Source organism: Anolis sagrei, chromosome 1, assembly GCF_037176765.1.
Source record: "Anolis sagrei isolate rAnoSag1 chromosome 1, rAnoSag1.mat, whole genome shotgun sequence".
Lineage (NCBI taxonomy): Eukaryota > Metazoa > Chordata > Lepidosauria > Squamata > Dactyloidae > Anolis > Anolis sagrei.
Genome location: NC_090021.1, coordinates 197,280,419 through 197,299,590, shown reverse-complemented (window position 1 = coordinate 197,299,590; position 19,172 = coordinate 197,280,419). Strand labels below are relative to the sequence as shown.

General features: G+C 40.5%; 1 protein-coding gene across 3 annotated transcripts in view; it reads left to right on the top strand.

Moving 5' to 3' along the window:
• Positions 1–232: 232 nt before the first annotated feature.
• The window catches only part of SCN2A (sodium voltage-gated channel alpha subunit 2), a 125,873-nt gene continuing 106,933 nt past the window's right edge, over positions 233–19,172 (top strand). For 2 of the 3 annotated variants that reach the window (XM_067471899.1, XM_067471902.1), the window contains exon 1: positions 234–555. The gene's annotated coding sequence lies outside the window, so the exon portion shown is untranslated. Of the gene's footprint in view, positions 556–19,172 lie in introns of all 3 variants that reach the window. The other variant, XM_067471896.1, reaches the window with a different exon arrangement.

Sequence of the window (19,172 nt, the reverse complement as noted above, 5' to 3'; positions counted from 1 at the left end):
ACTTTGTAGCTCACTTCCCCATTTGAAATGTTGTAATCAGATGTAATGTTTGCCATTTCCCTTCTTTTTTAAGGCCGGTGTATTTTTAGCCCCAGGAATGATTATATGTGACTAACAATGCAGCTCCTGCCATGAAGTGTAAAAACAAGGTGGCAGGAAACCATTCATTCTTGTTGCCAGTAGATGGGGCTATCCCTTAATTTGCTGCCTCATTTTTATTTCATTATTTATATATGAATCTGACTCTTTCTTCCCTCCCTCCCTTTTTTCTTCTCTTTTTGATTATCCCCCTCACAAGCATTTTTCCCCCTTACGGATGTTGGGAAACGCAGGGAGATTCTCAGTGGAAGACACCAGGCCAGAAGATTACTGCAAAAAAGATTTTGGTTTGGGTGGGGTGGATCATATTGCCAAGGAGACAAGTGTAAAAATGGGAGACTTTGGGAAGCTGCTGTCTTGAGGAACCTGAACAGCTGCATCAGGGAAACCTTTACATGCAGTCCTATGGATAATGGTACTCCTTATTACCTTGTAACCTGCCCTCCTTCTTCTCAGGTAAGGAAATTGATTTAAACGGATATTTCGTCAGTGGTTTTGTACTGTCTTGATCAGGCCATGTTATTGATTGTCCCTGTCTCCTGCTGGCGCACCTTGTTGCCCATTCATTGGAGATGCAACAAGAAGAGCCTGAAACACAAAGGGATACATTGTTGGCTGAATGTATGAGGTTTTGTGCCATACTAAGTGGCAAGTGGTTTAATATTGAGCAGATTATCTGTCATGTGCTTTTAATTATGGTACGCATTTCCTAAATCGCCTGGGAGAACATTCCCTCTGGCATCCCTGTAGCTGTAAGTGGTTGTTGCTTACCAATGTTGGATCAGCTACAAGTGTTAATAACATATCTCCATCGAAGCTTCCATGGCTATTCTATGCATGATAAAAATTGGTGAGAAATCATGAAGCGGACCATGAAAACAAGGGGAGGGGGTTACCAAATCTGAAGGTTTTGGGGGTTTGCTGCTTTCCTGTAACATCTTCAGTAGACAGAATCCTGCTTTCGCAAGATGAGTTCATTTGCTTGCTTCTTCAAGGAATGCTGCATTCGCTGCAGTATTTTTCCCCAGTGAAATATCCCTTTCTGTATAGGAGGAACTGATGGCGGGGGGGGGGGGGGGGCACATATCAGGTGAAACAGCACTATAGAAGCTAGATCTACAAATAGGTTCAAGATAAGCCTTACATTTAAAAGACTAGATTCCATATTTTCTCATTTTCTGAGCTCCCACTACATTATGTATTATTCAGTTAGTTGAGATAGTGAGAAACAACAGAGATTCTCAGCAGGTAGCATACTGATGTAGCTTCTAGACACATCTTCTCTCCCTTCTCTTTCTCTCTATTTTGGTGGGGAGTGGGTGGGTGGTTAGATGAGATAATGGTGAAAAATCAAAGTGGGTTTCATAAAGGCTCAGAAATAACAGATCAGCAATATAAGCTGATAGAAAAACACCATTTTCCATCTCCCTGAGCAATAAACAACAGTAATCAGTATTCTGGTGTCAGCGAGGCTGTCAAAGCAACAGTGTTTTGCTAGTATGATTGCATGGGAAGCAGGATCAACCTTGGCCTCCGGGAGCCTTTGGCACATATGAAATTTAATGAGATTTCACACTGGCTTTGGGTGGTAGTGGCAGGGCCAGTATTGCCTTTCACCACGACCCTCTCCTCCCTCCCAGCTCAAATGTTGATCTGTGCTAGATTGTTGCCATAGCTGAGTGGTGCGGATTTGGTGGGCACTGTGAGCAACAGCACTGTCATGGCTAGAGGGGAAAATGCAGCTGTCTTCATGAGATGGTAAAGGATCCGCCCTTGTTGGGCAGGAAGTAGGGAGGAGGCGCAAATGTTGTTCCTGGATGATGATGCCATGGATTGGCTTTGGTATATCAGAAAGGATGAATGCTCTGTTGAGCTTGATGCACATCCCCTGTGCCTCTGTGCTTACATTTAGGGATACATTTTGTTCTTAAGAACAGAGCAAAGGGAGAATTCAGTTCCCATGTGGCAATGGAAGTTATTTCATGGGTCCATGGGCTCATTTGTCTTACTACAGTTGGATATGTGACCATGTTTCTGAACAGGGATTTTCAAAACAAATGTTGTTTATGTGGGTTTGGCCTGCCTGTCTCTCCTTTAACTTCTCTCTTAAACATAGACTGTAAAGGAACATGGACTGTAGAAGGGGGAACACCGCCTGGACATGTATGTTTTTGTGGGGAAACTTTCTGATTTGGTAATTTGGAATTACTTAAGAGATGGGTAGCCAAGTTGTTCCATTGCAGCAAAGGCAACATGCCTTGCATGAAGTCAGGTGAAACAAACTTCTATGATTAGAGCTCACATCAAATCACAAGATGGACACTCTGCCTCCTTTTGTCCAGAAGACCCAATTGGCATTATCCAGTGCTTTTTACAAGAAATGTAATGTAACTGATTTTCTTATCCACTACCTCACTCTTTATGGGCCTCATGCTTAGGTATCAGGTAGCAGTATCATTGAGGCTAAAGGAAATCTTCAATGTTTCATGTAATTGATTGGAGAAGCAGTTGAACCTGGACCCTTCCGCATCCCAGTAGTTATGACCACCACATGTTGAATAAAAGGACAAAAAGCCATGAAGTTCAAAAAGTTCACATAAACCTCTTGCTGCTCTCTTCACAAATGTACATACCATTACTTCCTAGTATTATTCAACAGGAGGAGAATAATACTAGGAAGCACTTAGGTTGTTATAAAGCAGTGATTCTGAACGTGTGGGTTCCCAGATATTTTAGCCTTCAATTCCCAGAAATCCTAATAGCTGATAAACTGACGTGGATTTCTGGGAGTTGTAGGCCTAAACACCTGGTGACCCACAGGTTGACAACCACTGCTATAAAGGATCATGGAAATAATATCATGTTACTTTCCTACTCTGTTCTTTCCCCCAAAGAGGTCATATCACATCTCTTTCCACTCATAGGAATCTTCTTGTTTCTCATCTTGTAAATGCAAGTCTCATAAGGCTGCACCCAGGCATAGGCAGTGCAACAAAATGTAATACGGAATGTGAATGCTTTTCAAATAATTAAACATAGGCCCACATGACGTAAGCAGTCTCCTTTTCAGCTGTATTTAACATCCTCTCCAAACCATTTCCACCTGTACCATTACTAAGCAATACACATCAATGTAGAATAGTTATACTGTCAGTATTATTGTGTGTGTGTGTGTGTGTCTCTGTGTGTGTGGTGGTAGTAGTTTAGAAGGTTGGGTTCTAACTTCCCAGCTATTGTGAAACAGCTTTATTAGCTTCCTGTTCATATTAGCATTCAAAATCCTCGTCCTTACATTTAAAGCCCTTGAAAACTTAGGACAGATATCTGCTGGACCATCTTTTTCTGTATCAAAGTGTCATCATCAGCATCATCATTATCATCCTATCTTTTCTTCAGAGCCAGGACACAATCTGCCAATACAGTGAAATCCACAGATGAGGGCCTTCCTTGGGTTGTAACCAGAACTGCTGTTTTGCTATCTTTCTGTTCTCAGGCAAAGGTATTTTATTTTGAACAGCTTTTAAAAACATTTACAGCCCCCTCCTCATCTGCTTGTATTTGTAACAGAAGTCGGTTGTTTCCTCCATTGCAAAGCCTTTCATGCTTTGGGTTTGTAAACCAAGACCTTTTAATTTTTAAAATTCTTCATAATCTTTGCTTTGTATCCATTCCTGTCACTAGCCATTTGGAAGCAGATTGCATTGATTTCAGTGGTACTTAGTAACAACAATAATTAAAAACATTTTCATTTTGCTTTTCTGACAAAGGCTCCCAAAGCAACATCAAGACATAGTAAATCCCCATAAAATATGAATAAATGGGATTATAAAATAAAAAAGATAAAAGGGATCAGTAATTAAATCCAGGGTTATAGTCTCTTAAATGCAGGGTTGCAGTTACAGGGAAGAACTCTTATTTTACACCACAGAAATAAAATATATGGCAATATGCCTATATTCACTAGATGAATATGTGATATATAGTTGGTATTTGAACCTAAACTGGAAGCTCATGCTTAACCTCATAACCATTTGGCCAAAATATCACAAATCAAAAATGAGTATTTTAGAACATTTTTCAGACCAATCATTTATCTGTTCTTATTTTTCCTATAACACGATGTAAAAGGATTTTGTTCTTGGGTTATAAATGTCATTTTCTAATTGGTTCTATCATAAAAACATGGGGAAAGTTTATTAAACTGCAAAAACACTGTTTTTGCAGGACACCCTGCAACATATAGTTTTCAATGAATTGAGTCTCAACCAATTCAACAGAGTTTGGCAGCCACAAAAAAGAAGTTTCTGGAGTATAACAACTGACTACTTTCAAAGTAAGTATCACACAATTAAATAGGAAATAATACTTTCTTTTAAAAATATTTTTAATTCTGGGAGGTCCAGAGTTGGGCAACTTCAAGGCTTTAGAACAGCAGTTCTCAACCTTTGGGTCACAACCCCTATGGGGGTTGAACGACCATTCACAGGGATACACAATTCATCTTCTTCGGGTCTGAAAAGGGGTTCCTCCTACTCCCTCTTTTCCTCCAACACTGCTGAGCAGAAAGGAGTCATGGAGAAGCACTTGAAATAACACTTTCAAACCAGGAACAGAAAATGTTTCAAATTTTGTTACATTACTTACTTAGGCGATCCCTCGTTGGACGAGTAAGATGGTCTTCCATTATGGATTTCCCTGTGGGTCCGTATGTGGCTGTGGAGCCCTATTCTTGCTCTGCATCTTCTTCCGCAGTGAGGGCATTGGTTTCCAGGTGGAAGGCGTTCCCGGTCGGGGTTGGCTTGACGCGCCTTCCTCCTGGCACGTTTCTCTCTTTCACCCTCCACTCGTGCCTCCTCGAATTCTGCAGCACTGCTGGTCACAGCTGTCCTCCAGCTGGAGCGCTCAAGGGCCAGGGCTTCCCAGTTCTCAGTGTCTATGCCAGAGTTTTTAAGGTTGGCTTTCAGCCCATCTTTAAATCTCTTTTCCTGTCCACCAACGTTCCGTTTTCCGTTCTTAAGTTCGGAGTAAAGCAACTGCTTTGGGAGACGGTGGTCAGGCATCCGGACAACGTGGCCGGCCCAGCGGAGTTGATGTTGGAGGACCATCGCTTCAATGCTGGTGGTCTTTGCTTCTTCCAGCACACTGACGTTTGTCCGCTTGTCTTCCCAGGAGATTTGCAGGATTTTCCGGAGGCAGCGCTGATGGAATCGTTCCAGGAGTTGCATATGACGTCTGTAGACTGTCCACGTCTCACAGGCATAGAGCAGGGTTGGGAGGACAATGGCTTTATAGACAAGCACCTTGGTCTCCCTACGGATGTCCCGGTCCTCAAACACTCTCTGCTTCATTCTGGAAAATGCTGCACTTGCAGAGCTCAGGCGGTGTTGTATTTCGGCGTCGATGTTGACTTTGGTGGAGAGGTGGCTGCCAAGGTAGCGGAAATGGTCGACATTTTCTAATGTTACACCATTAAGCTGTATTACTGGCATTGGAGAGGGGACGGCTGGTGACTGCTGGAGCAGCACCTTGGTTTTCTCAGTGTTCAGTGACAGGCCCAGCTTCTCGTATGCTTCTGCGAAGGTGTTTAGAGTGGCTTGTAGATCTTCTTCTGAATGCGCACAGATGACATTGTCATCAGCATACTGGAGTTCTATAACAGATGTTGTTGTAACCTTGGTTTTGGCTTTCAGTCTGCTGAGGTTGAATAGCTTGCCATCTGTCCGATAGATTATTTCCACTCCGGTGGGAAGCTTCCCATCAACAAGGTGAAGTATCATAGCGATGAAGATGGAGAATAGAGTTGGGGCGATAACACATCCCTGTTTGACACCAGATTCCACCTTAAATGGGTCACTTTGGGAGCCACTGCTGTCCAAAACTGTTGCCATCATGTCATCATGGAGGAGCCGCAGGATGTTCACAAATTTGTTAGGGCACCCGATTTTGTGGAGGATGGTCCAGAGAGCGCTGCGATTCACTGTGTCAAATGCCTTTGCAAGGTCGATGAATGCCATGTACAGGGGTTGGTTTTGTTCCCTGCATTTTTCTTGGAGTTGTCGTGCAGTGAAGATCATGTCCACGGTTCCTCTGGAGGGGCGGAAGCCATTCTGGGATTCTGGGAGGGTGTCTTCTGAGAGGGGCAGAAGGCGGTTTGCAAGGATTCTTGCGAGGATTTTCCCAGCGGAGGTTAGAAGGGAGATACCTCGATAGTTTCCGCAGTCTGTTCTTTCCCCTTTTTTGAAGAGGGTGATGATGGTGGCGTCCTTGAAATCTGCTGGGATTTTCTCGGTCACCCACACTTTTTCTATGAGCTGGTGGAGTTGGTGTGTTAGCTCAGGTCCTCCCTCTTTAAAGATTTCAGCAGGGATCCCATCTGGTCCACTGGCTTTGTTATTCTTCTGTTGGCTGATGGCATTGCTGACTTCTTCCAAACTAGGCAGTGCTGCAAGCTCATCCCTGGTTTGTTGTTGTGGGATTTGTGAGAGGACTTCTTCGGCCACATTGGAGCTGCGGTTCAGGAGGCTTTGGTAGTGTTCTTTCCAACGTAGTGCAATTGAGTTTTGGTCCTTCAGGAGTTTGGTTCCATCTGATGAGCGTAGAGAAAAAGATCTATGCTAGTGCAAAAGCTGAGGTCCAAAGAAGGACAAGAGAACTCAAGAACATCTGGTGGACAAAGAAGGCCGAAGAAATCCAACACCTGGCAGATACCCATAATGCTCAGGGATTCTTCAAAGCCACAAAGGTAATCTATGGACCAAGAAACCATGGCATACAGCCTCTTGTTACATAGTGTAATGTCCAGTCTAGCATCTCTGTTTTTTTAGTATTTTAAATACCATCTTTTTACATGTAAATCCTGCATCAATTTATTTTTGATGCTTCACAAGGTTCGGGCATACAATTACAATTGTTGCCTAAAAGTTTGGATTTGGTGTAAGTTGTAATGAAGGAAACCGGCAAAGCATAATCATTTTCTTTTGAAATTCACTTGCAAAGAAAGTTAGGTATTTTGAAAAGAGACTGCAAAGTGAAAGGGAGCTAAGCTAGCAAGAGGTAGGCTGGCATTGAGGTTAAGTTGTAGGTAATGATCATGCTGCCATATGTGTGCTAGTATTTCCTGAGAAAAGAATAATTCAGCTGGAGTGTGCTTGTGAGTTGCACAATTTATGCTAACAGACTTGAACTGTATTTGTCACAGGAGCTTCCCAGGGTTAAAAAAGCATGGTCCACTTCCCAAGTGGAATATTTTCCTATTGAAATTTGATCCAATTTTGTTAGTGAATAGTAAAAGCACTAAACATCTTCTACCAGAACTAGAACTTAGCAGTTTATGGCATCTTTGTGGTGAAGATTGGGGTCTGGTGTCTCTTATTCTGAGATCTTACAGCATACTGGATTCATTTCATGATCCACTCCACTAGAGAAGATCCAACAGTCGGTGCAGGATATGGAGTTGGTGAAGGAAGGGAGTGGAAGCCACAGAGGTGGTAATGGGTTCTTTGTAGACAGATAAAGGAAAGCACTGCTCAGCCCAAACTTTTAAGTATTTCATTCAGTTTTTTGTGATATCTGCCCTGAGTCCCTTCGAGGAGATGGGGCAGAATACAAATAAAGTTTTATTGTTATTGGTTATCTTATTATACTCCCAGAGTGTCTATACAATGTAGAATTAATGCAGTTTGGCACCATTTTAACAGCCATGGTTCAGTGTTCTGAAACATGTGGGATGTAGTTTTACAAAGTCTTTAGCCTTCTCTGCCAAAGAATGCTGGTGCCTCGCCAACTCTCAGGATCCCATAGCACTGGGCCAGGGCAGTTAAAATCGTGTCAAACTGCATTCATTCTTCACTGTAGAAATCAGGCATGGGCAACCTTTGACCCTCCAAGTGTTTGGAACTTCAGCTTCCACAATTTCAAACAGCTGGTAAGCTGGATGGGATTTCTGGGCATTGAAGTCCAAAACATCTGGAGGGCCAAAGTTTGTGCATGTATGGTATAGATGTATCTCTAGCCATAACCCAATCACAAGATTATACTGGACCATTCATTTGTTTAATCCCTTTCAGGGGTTGGTTTTACTTCATACATGAGCACTCATTTACATCTGTCACTTTCATTGATGCCTTGAATGTGTAGATCAGGGGTCCTCAAACTAAGGCCCGGGGGCTGGATGCGGCCCTCCAAGGTCATTTACCCGGCCCTTGCTCAGGGTCAACCTAAATCTGAAACGACTTGAAAGCACACAACAACAACAATCCTATCTCATCATCCAAAAGCAGGCCCACACTTCCTATTGAAATACTAATAAGTTTATATTTGTTAAAATTGTTCTTCATTTTAAATATTGTATTGTTTTTAATTTTTTTTTGCACTACAAATAAGATATGTGCAGCGTGTGTAGGAATTCATTCATGTTTTTTTTCCAAATTATAATCCGGCCTTCCAACAGTTTGATGGACTGTGACCTGGCCCTCTGTTTAAAAAGTTTGAGGACCCCTGGTGTAGATGAACCATTTTATATATAATACCTAAGATCTCTAACACAATGTTCTTTCAATGGATTCTGTTGACAGATTTAAATGTACAATCAGGAAATCAATGTCAATGAACTCGAAGGGATCCCTGTCAAGGTGGGGATGACATGAAAATCACATGAAAGATGGTTGCACGTGTGCATTGCTAGCATAGTTATTCCGCAATGTTCATATGCAGGGAGCTGACTACAAGTTCCCAGCAAATGTCTTCAGAAGGAAATACAAATTCACAAACTTTTTATTGTTTACCCTGCTTCATAGTTCTAGGCAGGTATGTTGTTCACTGGAGTATAAAGGCATTGTACAAGAAAGAAATTGTGTAAGTTTACCATGCAACATTTAACTGAGAATAGGGGCATTAGTTTTTAGGCAATTGCTTGTACACTTTATAAATAGCATTTGTGAACTACTTGTTGTGAACCACCTTGAGTCCCCTCAGGGTGAGATAAACATAAAGTTATTATTATTATTATTATTATTATTATTATTTCTCAGAAATGTGGTCTGGGATTAAATCATTTGGAATGCCTTCACTCCTATTTTTATAGTAACAATCACCAGCATAGTTTAGTTTCTTCAATTACCAGCACTGAGACATCAAAAATGATATATACTAGTGCCTTAATACTTTCACCATTTGCTCTTGCAAGAACAAATGAGTGACTAAAATATATTCAAGTGTAGCTGTTTAAATTTTATCCAATTTGCTGTATTAAGCACAAAGCTAGATGACTTTTGCACTAATCACTTCCAGGTCAGAATAGCCAGTCAAGCATAAAATGTTCAATAGAACTGGATCCTGATACCTTCAGTCTTCATCAACTACATATATCATACAAGTCGCATCATCCCCATCTGGGGAATGATAGGTACTATAATCCATAATAGCCAGTGGGCATCAGATTGGATAGTATCAAAATATTTTTTTTCCTTTGGCTCATTTATCTTTTCCACAAAAAAAGGGGGGTTCCAATGATCCATTAAGTGGGAAGACAGGAGTTAACTTTCAGTGAGCTGCTGGTAGGTATTGTTGAGTGCAACCTCTCATTTACAGAACTGATACACATAGCTTCACTTATCCACATCTTAACTTAATTTCTGCACACCCTCTTCTTGGTACCTCCAGCATTTCACAAATTGAAAATAACAGCTCAGTCAAAAAAATGTGTTGATATCTTGGTTTTTAGGCCTGTTCCTAGGGTTATTTGGGGTGCTGATTCAGAAAATTCAGATAGACCACACCAGCTCTAGTTTCTTAGATATGGTTATCATTATTTTCTATGGGTAAGTAGATGAAGATTGGTATGTGGCATATGTCCCTACCTAGCATTGCAAGAGTTATGATATCATATCTCAAAGGCTAGACCTAATAGGGGGAATCTTGTGCCATTTTCAAACCAACAGGTTAAAATTACCCAGAAACAGGTGTAACATTTGAGGCACCAAGATGTGTGTTGGACCCTAGTTTCACATATGCGTGCGAAGTCCAGGAATGTATCCCTCATGGATAGAGGGGTCATACTGTCTATAAAAACAGCAACAACAAAACAGGCCTCCTGAAAGGTTTACAAACTAAAAAAAAACATAAAAGAAAAGGGACTAGAGGAGAATCACAGAGGAGGGAGATAATTTCGAGATTATCAGATTAGAAGAAAGCAGCTGACAAGTCTTTATGTCTGGATGACTAGCCAATCTGAATGGAATAGGGATGATTACTAGGAAATGTCTTAAAGAACATGAGCTACACATGTAAGAGGCAATTTTAAAAATAAAATAAAATATCTGACCAAATGAGAGAGTGGAACCCATGGCCTTCCAGATGTTGCTGATCACAGTTCCTATAATCCCACCCCACTGACCATGATTGAAGGGATGGTGAAAGTTGGGATCCACTGTTCGTGAATACATAGCTTTCCCTCCTCCAAATTAAAAGGAAGAAATACAAACAGCAACAATATAAGGGGGCTGTTGCAAAGTGGCAAAGAAATTATTTTTCTGTTAGGCCAAACCAAAAAAAAAAAGCTGTATTGATTTGGGTGCTATTGCAATGTCCTGTCTTTTGTCAAACAATTGCTAATTAGTGACTGAATGGTTAAATATAGCATTTGCCATGCAAAAGCCTGTTTGGCCAATGATAAACTTGATATAGCATTTTCCACTCCTCTCCTCTAACTACCATGTAGGGTGATTTCTTACAGGATGGTATGAGAAACTTCCAACAATCAGAGGATGAGTTTACTACCACATAATTCATATTACAAGACTGCACACAGTGCAAAGTACGGTGAAAGCTGACAGTCAGAGAAAGGACATTCTCTGATGACCTCTGTGCCTCAGGGAATCATTGGCAACATAAGGATCACACATGCAAAAAAAAAAAATTCCAAAAGAAAATGGAGATATGCTGACTGTGCAATGCAGATGCTGAAGTGATCAATTTATCTTTCAAGCAGTCTGCAGTCTGCTAAAATATGAGAAGGGAGGGAAATAGTGCTAAGTCATCATGTTTTTCGTATTCTGATTATTCGTGCAAACATGCCAGTGATGAATGGACATAGAGTATATTGGCTTCAGTTGTGCTTGCGTATTATCTGAGACAAGTTGATTTCATCCAGTCTCTTGTTGATTCACAGCAGACGTATACAAGCAACCTGTGTTGAACAGATCATTTCCAGAATTTTTCTGGACAGATATTTAAGTGGCAATGTGCAGCCAAGAAGATTTTTTTAAAATCTAGCATAAATATCAGGTTTGTTTTTTAACATGTAAACAAAACCTCATCAATAGGCCAGTGGAAATATTTAGATATTCGATATTGGAAGCATGCTGCCTGAGCTGAACATCTTTGAACTACAAGTCTCCATCTAGCAGATGATTAGAAGGTAGATTGGGATTAAGTGGTAGATCTCTAGCTAATGTGTAATAGCCATTCAACAAGTTTTCAATACCAAATGGATTAAGGGGACTATCCAAGGTGCTGAACTAGTTTTAGAGAAAAATGTTTAGCACTGTCATGAGCTCATTTAAAATAAGGGCAGTACTCAATTTACGAGGAAGACACGATCTGTAGGTTTGTTCTTAGGTTGAATCTGTATGTAAGTCAGGACAGGTACATTTTTAAGTGTAACTCCAAAAAATACTTATTAGCTTTTGATAGCATAGGGAAGGGTTAACTCACTATGATGTTTGTTTTGCTCTGTTTAGAAGATTTCAAGTCAATTTCTGTTCTTGTTATAATTGGATTTTGAAAAAATTGGCAAGTTGTGAAAAGAAGGATTGGTGTGAAAGCTTCAGTGGAGACACCTTTTCCCCATGATAACTCTTTCAGGAGTAAATTTTCCTTCCTAGGGGTAGATTTCTCTCACTTCCTGTTGTCTCACCACATTCTTTACTATGAGTCATTTGTAACTTGGGGACTGCCTATAGGTTAAGATGTGGAGTAAATTCATCACCTTCCTGAAACTGGAGATATTATCTGCTACTGTTCTGTGGGTGGGAACAACAACATCCTCTTTCCACTAGTCAACCTAGAATGGTTTCACCATGTATTATATTAATCCTTAATTCTTCCTTTAAGTGATTTCTGAGGCTCTGAAAGCTAGGTATTTGAATACCACTATAGGATCTTTCTAAACCTAGATGTAGGCAGCTGGTCACAACTCTTGTAATTCTACATAGGGAGGACAAAAGGAAAGAATATAAAAGGAGAATATTGGCTTTGAACTGGTCAGATAAGGAGAGTTAGAAACTGAAGACTTAAGGAGCTGGGCATGTTTAGCCTGAAGAAGAGAAGGCTGAGAGGGGATATGATAGCCATGTATAAATATGTGAGAGGAAGCCACAGGGAGGAGGGAGCAAGCTTGTTTTCTGCTTCCCTGGAGACTAGGACGCGGAACAATGGCTTCAAACTACAAGAGAGGAGATTCCATCTGAACATGAGGAAGAACTTCCTGACTGTGAGAGCCGTTCAGCAGTGGAACTCTCTGCCCCAGAGTGTGGTGGAGGCTCCTTCTTTGGAAGCTTTTAAACAGAGGCTGGATGGCCATCTGTCAGGGGTGATTTGAATGCAATATTCCTGCTTCTTGGCAGGGGGTTGGACTGGATGGCCCATGAGGTCTCTTCCAACTCTTTGATTCTATAATTCTAAGAGATAAAGACAAGGATAAAATAGCGTGAGATGGAGCAAAGTCTTTTGTATGAGGGGTAGTGAGAGTATAGTGAAGTGTTAAAAAAAATTCACTGAGAAGAGGTAACTTTGACGCTGACTTGCTATACTAAAATGTTTATGAAGGCAAATTTCAATTAAGAAAGCATTTGACAATTAAATTCCTTTTTACATCCCGCACATTTACATCCAGCCCCCAACCAGCCCATTTTCCTTCTCATCCTCCAACTATAATTTATTTATTTGCTATATTTGTATACCGCCCTTCTCAGCCCTTAGGCAACCTTAGGGCGGTTCAACTAGCAGAATTTGTAATGTTGAGGATAGTAAAGAGAGGCTGGAGAAACAGAGACCTTGGCTGTTGGTTGGCAGCACTGTGTGGGCCATAAAGCTTGAGCCAGGAAAGGATGGGATTCTATTCTAGCCAATTCTGGAAAAAAGTAAAGAGCTGCTGCTCCAAGAATCCTTTCTAGCATTCTTGGATCTATAGATCTGGTCACCAAAATGGAAATAAAAAGAAAGGTGGAGGCTGATAAAAGGGGGAAAAAATCATCTCTGGACACATTTTGTAAGAAACTTTTCAGCTGTCTCTAGAACAGTGGTTCTCAACCTGTGGATCCCCAGATGTTTTGGCCTTCAACTCCCAGAATTCCCAACAGGTGGTAAATTGACTGGGATTCTGGGAGTTGTAGGCCAAAACACCTGGGGACCCACAGGCTGAGAACCACTGCTCTAGAAGGTTTCCAATATTGTTGTGTACTTATGCATACCTGATTGTTTCATTTCACATGTGCACAATGCAAGCTTTGGCTAAAAAGGTTTGCTGAACTATAGAATCATAGATTCATAGAGTTGGAAGAGACCATAAGAGCATCATCAAAATTTTGCCAGGCAAGAACACACAATAAAAACACCTTATTTGGGAGAAAGCCCTTTTGTACTTTGTCCAATCCCATTTTGTGTTTCCCTAGTGCTTCAAAAGAAACACATGTAGGATCAGGCTGTGTGCCTTTATGACTGCAATATAAATGATGTAAAGCAGTTACAGAATAACTGCAGTCTCAAATGCTCTTAATGAAGTTCCTCCATTCCCCTAAGTATTTCCCAGTTTAATATAAAAAACATACCAAGGACATCACAGCTTTTGTAACTATAATACAATCTTTTTGTAAATAGCAAAGACAATGTATTTGGGCATCGGTAATCAAACCAAGAGCAGTTTGGTAGTATCATTGTCAATGTACAACACGCAAAAAAACCCCCAAAAACAAACCTGAATACAGGCAGTCCCTGAGTTACAAATATCCAACTTACAAATGACTCATGGTTAAGAATGGGGATGAGACAACAGGAAGTCAAAGAAATCTGCTTTGCAGAAGGGGAATTCACTCCTGGAAGAGTTATCATGGGGAAAGTTGTCTCTAGTGAAAATTTATCACAAATTCATGTTTCCACAACAAGCCACAGTTTTCAAAATCCAGTTATTACAAGGACAGAAAGGCAAAATCTTCTGAACAGGGACACAGACAGCAAACAAACATCACAGGGGTGTTAATCTTTCCTTATGCTCCCCAAAACTTGCCTATTTAACTCCATCTATATGTAACTCCATGGGTACACACACACACACACACCTACCTAACTACATGCATACATATATGGCAGGAGTTACACATAAAAATGGACCTGTCCCAACTTACATACAAATTCAACTTAAGAACAAACCTACTGAACCTATCTTGTTTGTAGCTTCGGGACTGCCTCTATAAAGACAGTAATATATTGTAACATACCGTAAACTTGGACAGAAAATATGTATTTAGTACTCAGAAGTAGATCCAAAACTACAGTAGGCAATGAGCAGGTTTATATTTCTAATCTTTAGTCTCTATAGAAAATTACAAAGAAAAATATTACACATTTGTATTCGTTGGAAATTCTGGCCTTAGCTGGGGTGTGGGGGGGGGGGGGGCAAACAATCAATGATGCACAATATGTGAAAAAACAGGGACAGTTAACAATGAGAGATTAAAATACTAAAATATCAAGACAGAGCTCCATGAGAAAAAAACCTGAAATAAAAATAATGTTTTTTGCCTCAGAGAAACCTTCCCTAGGAATATCTAGGGCCAGATTATCTGCTTCGAACTGAATTATTTGGCAGTGTAGACTCATACAATCTAGTTCAAAGCAGATAATGTGGATTATCTACTTTGATAATCTGGGTTATATGGCAGTGTAAAAGGGGCCTAGGCTTTCCAACGTGATTCTTTGGTGATTTCTGGTGGATATTGGCCATAGGGCTTCACTTGAGTAACTAGAAATTCAATGAGGAAACATTTTAATCCAATCCTTGAATAATCAAATCTGCAAAAATTAAACCCAGAAATGTGGAGGGCCAACTATGAATATGCTTACAGCCAGGTCATGTACCCACTACCCAGCACATAAGAAGTTATTATTACTGCAGTTAAAGCCAACTCTGCTTTAGTCAATTGGCCATACAATCTTATGTCAGTAATTGCACCCACATTTAGGGTTCAATACAAAGCGTGGATAATTCAATACTGATGAGATGGCAGAAGGTGATTGTGGAGGGTCACTGTTTTTAAGTCTGCAGAATTAGCTTTCCGATCAGCGTTTCAAAATCCTATAACTTTTTATAGAAGTACTACTTTGTAGAAATTTCACCTCCTCACTTTATGACCCCATAAAAATCAGCGGAATCTGCTTCAGTTACAGAACTAGAAGGTTTCTTGAATTTTGGATAGACTCATTTATAGCGGGTAGGTGAGGTTCGGCTTGGTAAAAACAGAATCAGGTCTCTCTTAGGTTTCAGTGTATAGAAACAAGCAAAAACCTACAATCAGTGCCTGTTGAAGAAGTCTTTCCTAGATTTCTTCCCTACCATCACATCAACAATAACCTGCATACTTTTAGGTCAAGGCTGAAATCCTACAAAACATAGTCAAATTTGTATTGTCGAAGGCTTTCATGGATGGAATCACTGGGTTGTTGTAGGTTTTTTGGGCTATATGGCCATGTTCTAGAAGCATTCTCTCCTGATGTTTCACCTGCATCTGTGGCAAGCATCCTCAGAGGTTGTGACAACCTCACAACCTCTGCGAATGCTTGCCACAGATGCAGGTGAAAAGTCAGGAGAGAATGCTTCTAGAACATGGCCATACAGCCCACAAAAACCTTCAACAACCCATAATCAAATTTATTTTCTGAGCAAGCAGGTCTCAGATCAGGCGGCAAGATATATTTTCATAGTCCAGTATCAAGCATATTTTTAAAATCTCAAGATGCCTGGGGTTTATTCCTTCAGCTTATTTCATTACAGCTTCACCTCTGGATGTTTTCATTTCTTAAGGTCTCAGTGATCTCCTCTGAGAACAAAAATGTCATTTATTTTTCTGTCCTCCCCTAATGTAACCACGTAACACTGCCTTTCTACTTTTTTTCTCAATCCTATGGGACGTATTACATCTTAAGGGTTTTTACCTGTATGAATTCACAATTTATTCCATCTGTTTTAAGAAATTCATGCCATCCCCACAAGCTACATGGATGGCATGAGAAGGCAAAGTCTAGCCAGCTGTTTCAAATGTTTTAAAAGCAGCATTTTAACAAATTGAATTGTGGGCCAATTAGCCAGTCAATTTTCCTTCCAATAAAAAAATGACAAACTCAATAAAGAGCAGCTTAATGTTTCATAACCACACTCTTTATTGTCTAAGCTTTTCATTACTCTGTGTAACAAATATTCTAACCAAGATGCAGAGGTGGAAATGTAAAAGTTCTGCCCAGTGGCAACACAGGTTTCAGAAATTATTTGGATTATGAGAATGGCAAAAGCATAAGCAAACTATGAAAGAATTGAAGGGGCTTTCCTTTTATCAAGAGCTAGCTCTACACTAAAATTAATGCAGTTTGACACCACTTTCACCATAGCTCAATGCTATGGAATCATTGATTGGATCATTCTGTGAGACACCAGCACTCTGCCAGAGAAGGCTAAAGACCTTGTAAAGCTACAGCTTCCATGATGTCATAGATCTGAGCCACAGCTTTTAAAGTGATGTCAAACTGTGTTAATTCTATATTATAGATGCACCTAAAGAGCAATGGACCCCAAAATTTGCTAATCCTTTTTGTTTTGGCTCCCAACGTAAGCTCTTGACTTTAACAAACAAAGAAAGGAACAACTTTTCTCCAGCGTCTTCTCTGGTAGTGCTTCCTGATTTGAAATGATTTCCTATCTTGCTTATTTCTCAGACTGCCAAAAGTAGACAAAGCAGCAGTGTAAGCAGTTCATGTTACTTACTCTTCTTCCTTTTATTAATATTTGATTTTATACAGAATTATGGTCTGTGGCTTCCAGAATATATTCAAATAGAATATAAAAACATGAATAGATTCATAACCAATAAATCAGAAGGCAATAATCATCAGGGAACCAAGGCAACAGATTCAGTGAATAATAAAAAATGTGGAAGAACAATTGTTTTCCAGTGAGCCATAAAAAGGGAGAAGAGAGTGAGCCTCAGGACAAGTACCAAGACTGCAAGTTCCAGAGTCAACACTAGGAAGGCCATGTCCTGTGGCCTTATCATCCGGTCAGAACTTAGTGAATGGGTGTAGGGATATGGTGCAAAACATCTGAAGCTCTTACTGCCTCTTCATATTTAGTCTTTCTCCCATTTTAGGATGCTTCCGGGATGCTGGGAGGACGGAGTCAGGCAGGGCTTATCAGATGACACAGGGCTACTTCCGACGAGGCTCCATCCTCTCAATGTCCTGAAAGCATCTTACGAAGGAACAAGGAGAACACTGGGGGGGGGGGGGGGAGCTGAGTGGCAACATTTTCCCACGTGGGATTAGGAAAATACCAATGTGGGCGATGCGGGGCATGGGCCGACGTGTCACCCTGTGCCTGCCAGATTTGCCATGCTGCTTGGTAAACCCCCCCTCCACTGTCGCTCACTTTTTGGACCTTAATTTGATGAGGTCCCTAGTCAGCATACAACACCAAAAAGACACAAGTAATACTTTAGGTATCCAGGTCTGAGCCATTTGCTGCTTCAGTGCAGCATTTTGAGTAGAGCTTAGAAATAAAGTCACTTAGATAAAGCTTCACATTAACTGTGGTTAAGAGCACAGAATCCCCATAAAAGTGAAATAGCAGGAATAAAAAAATTGCTATATTTTTTTTGCCTTAGAGAACCCCTCTCTAGAAATGTCTATGTCTTCCAGGATGACCACAGAAATGCATTGGAGGACCTAGAGATTTCTAGAGAGGTGTTTTGCTGTAGAAACCTCTAGTTCCTCCAACCAATTGACCATAAAGGCACACTGGAGAATCTAGAGATTTCTAGAGAGAACAAATCCTTGAATAATCAAATGCACACAAGTCAAAATCACAAATCTGGAAGAAAGACTGTACATGATATCACATCAATGGTGGTATCTTGCATCAATTTCCATTTCCAACTCTTCAGAGGGATACCTATGTAGAGAATGTTGGACTTGCCTAATATTTTCTGTAAAACAAGACATCGAGCTCCAAGGTCTTATCTTAACGACCCACTTACCATTTTGTGCTGAAGGCTATTAAATAATTCCTTTTAATAAGTTCCAGGGTTTGCATGATTTCTGACATCAGATGAATAAAACCTTTTAAAACAGAGGCTAAATGGCCATCAGCTAGGAGACTTTTGAATGTGCATTCCTGCATGGCAGAATGGGTTTGGACTGATGGCCTTTTTCAATTCTATGTTTCTGCAAAACCTACAGAGAAGTATACTGTGATCCATCAACTGTTCAGCAGCCCTGTTTTCACTATTTCCTGAAGTGAACTATTATATATGTATATGCATGAGACTTTATTTTAATAATGCTATATGATTTGGCTTTGACCCTTACCCTAAACCTGTGGTTCTCAACCTGTGAGTCCCGAGGTGTTTTTGGCCTACAACTCCCAGAAATCCCAGCCAGTTTATCAGCTGTTACGATTTCTGGGAGTTGAAGGCCAAAACATGTGGGGACCCACAGGTTGAGATCCACTGCCCTAAACACAGGCGTGTCTATAGAGACATGTCTCACAATGGATCTGAATGTTCTCTTGCCCATGTTTTCTTTTATAAGATGATGGATTGAATTTAATGCAGATGGGAGAAACAGTGAGATGGCTTCCATTTCATTCCATTCTGTTGAATTGTTCCAGTCATTTTATAATTCTTTTTATTGCCTGTATTCCACTCTGAGATAGCCAGACATAGGGTGGGACATGCAGATTTTAACAAACCCTCTTCTTCCTCTTCTGCATCTCTTTCTTCTACTTCCTTTTAGTTTCCTCTTTGACATCCTCC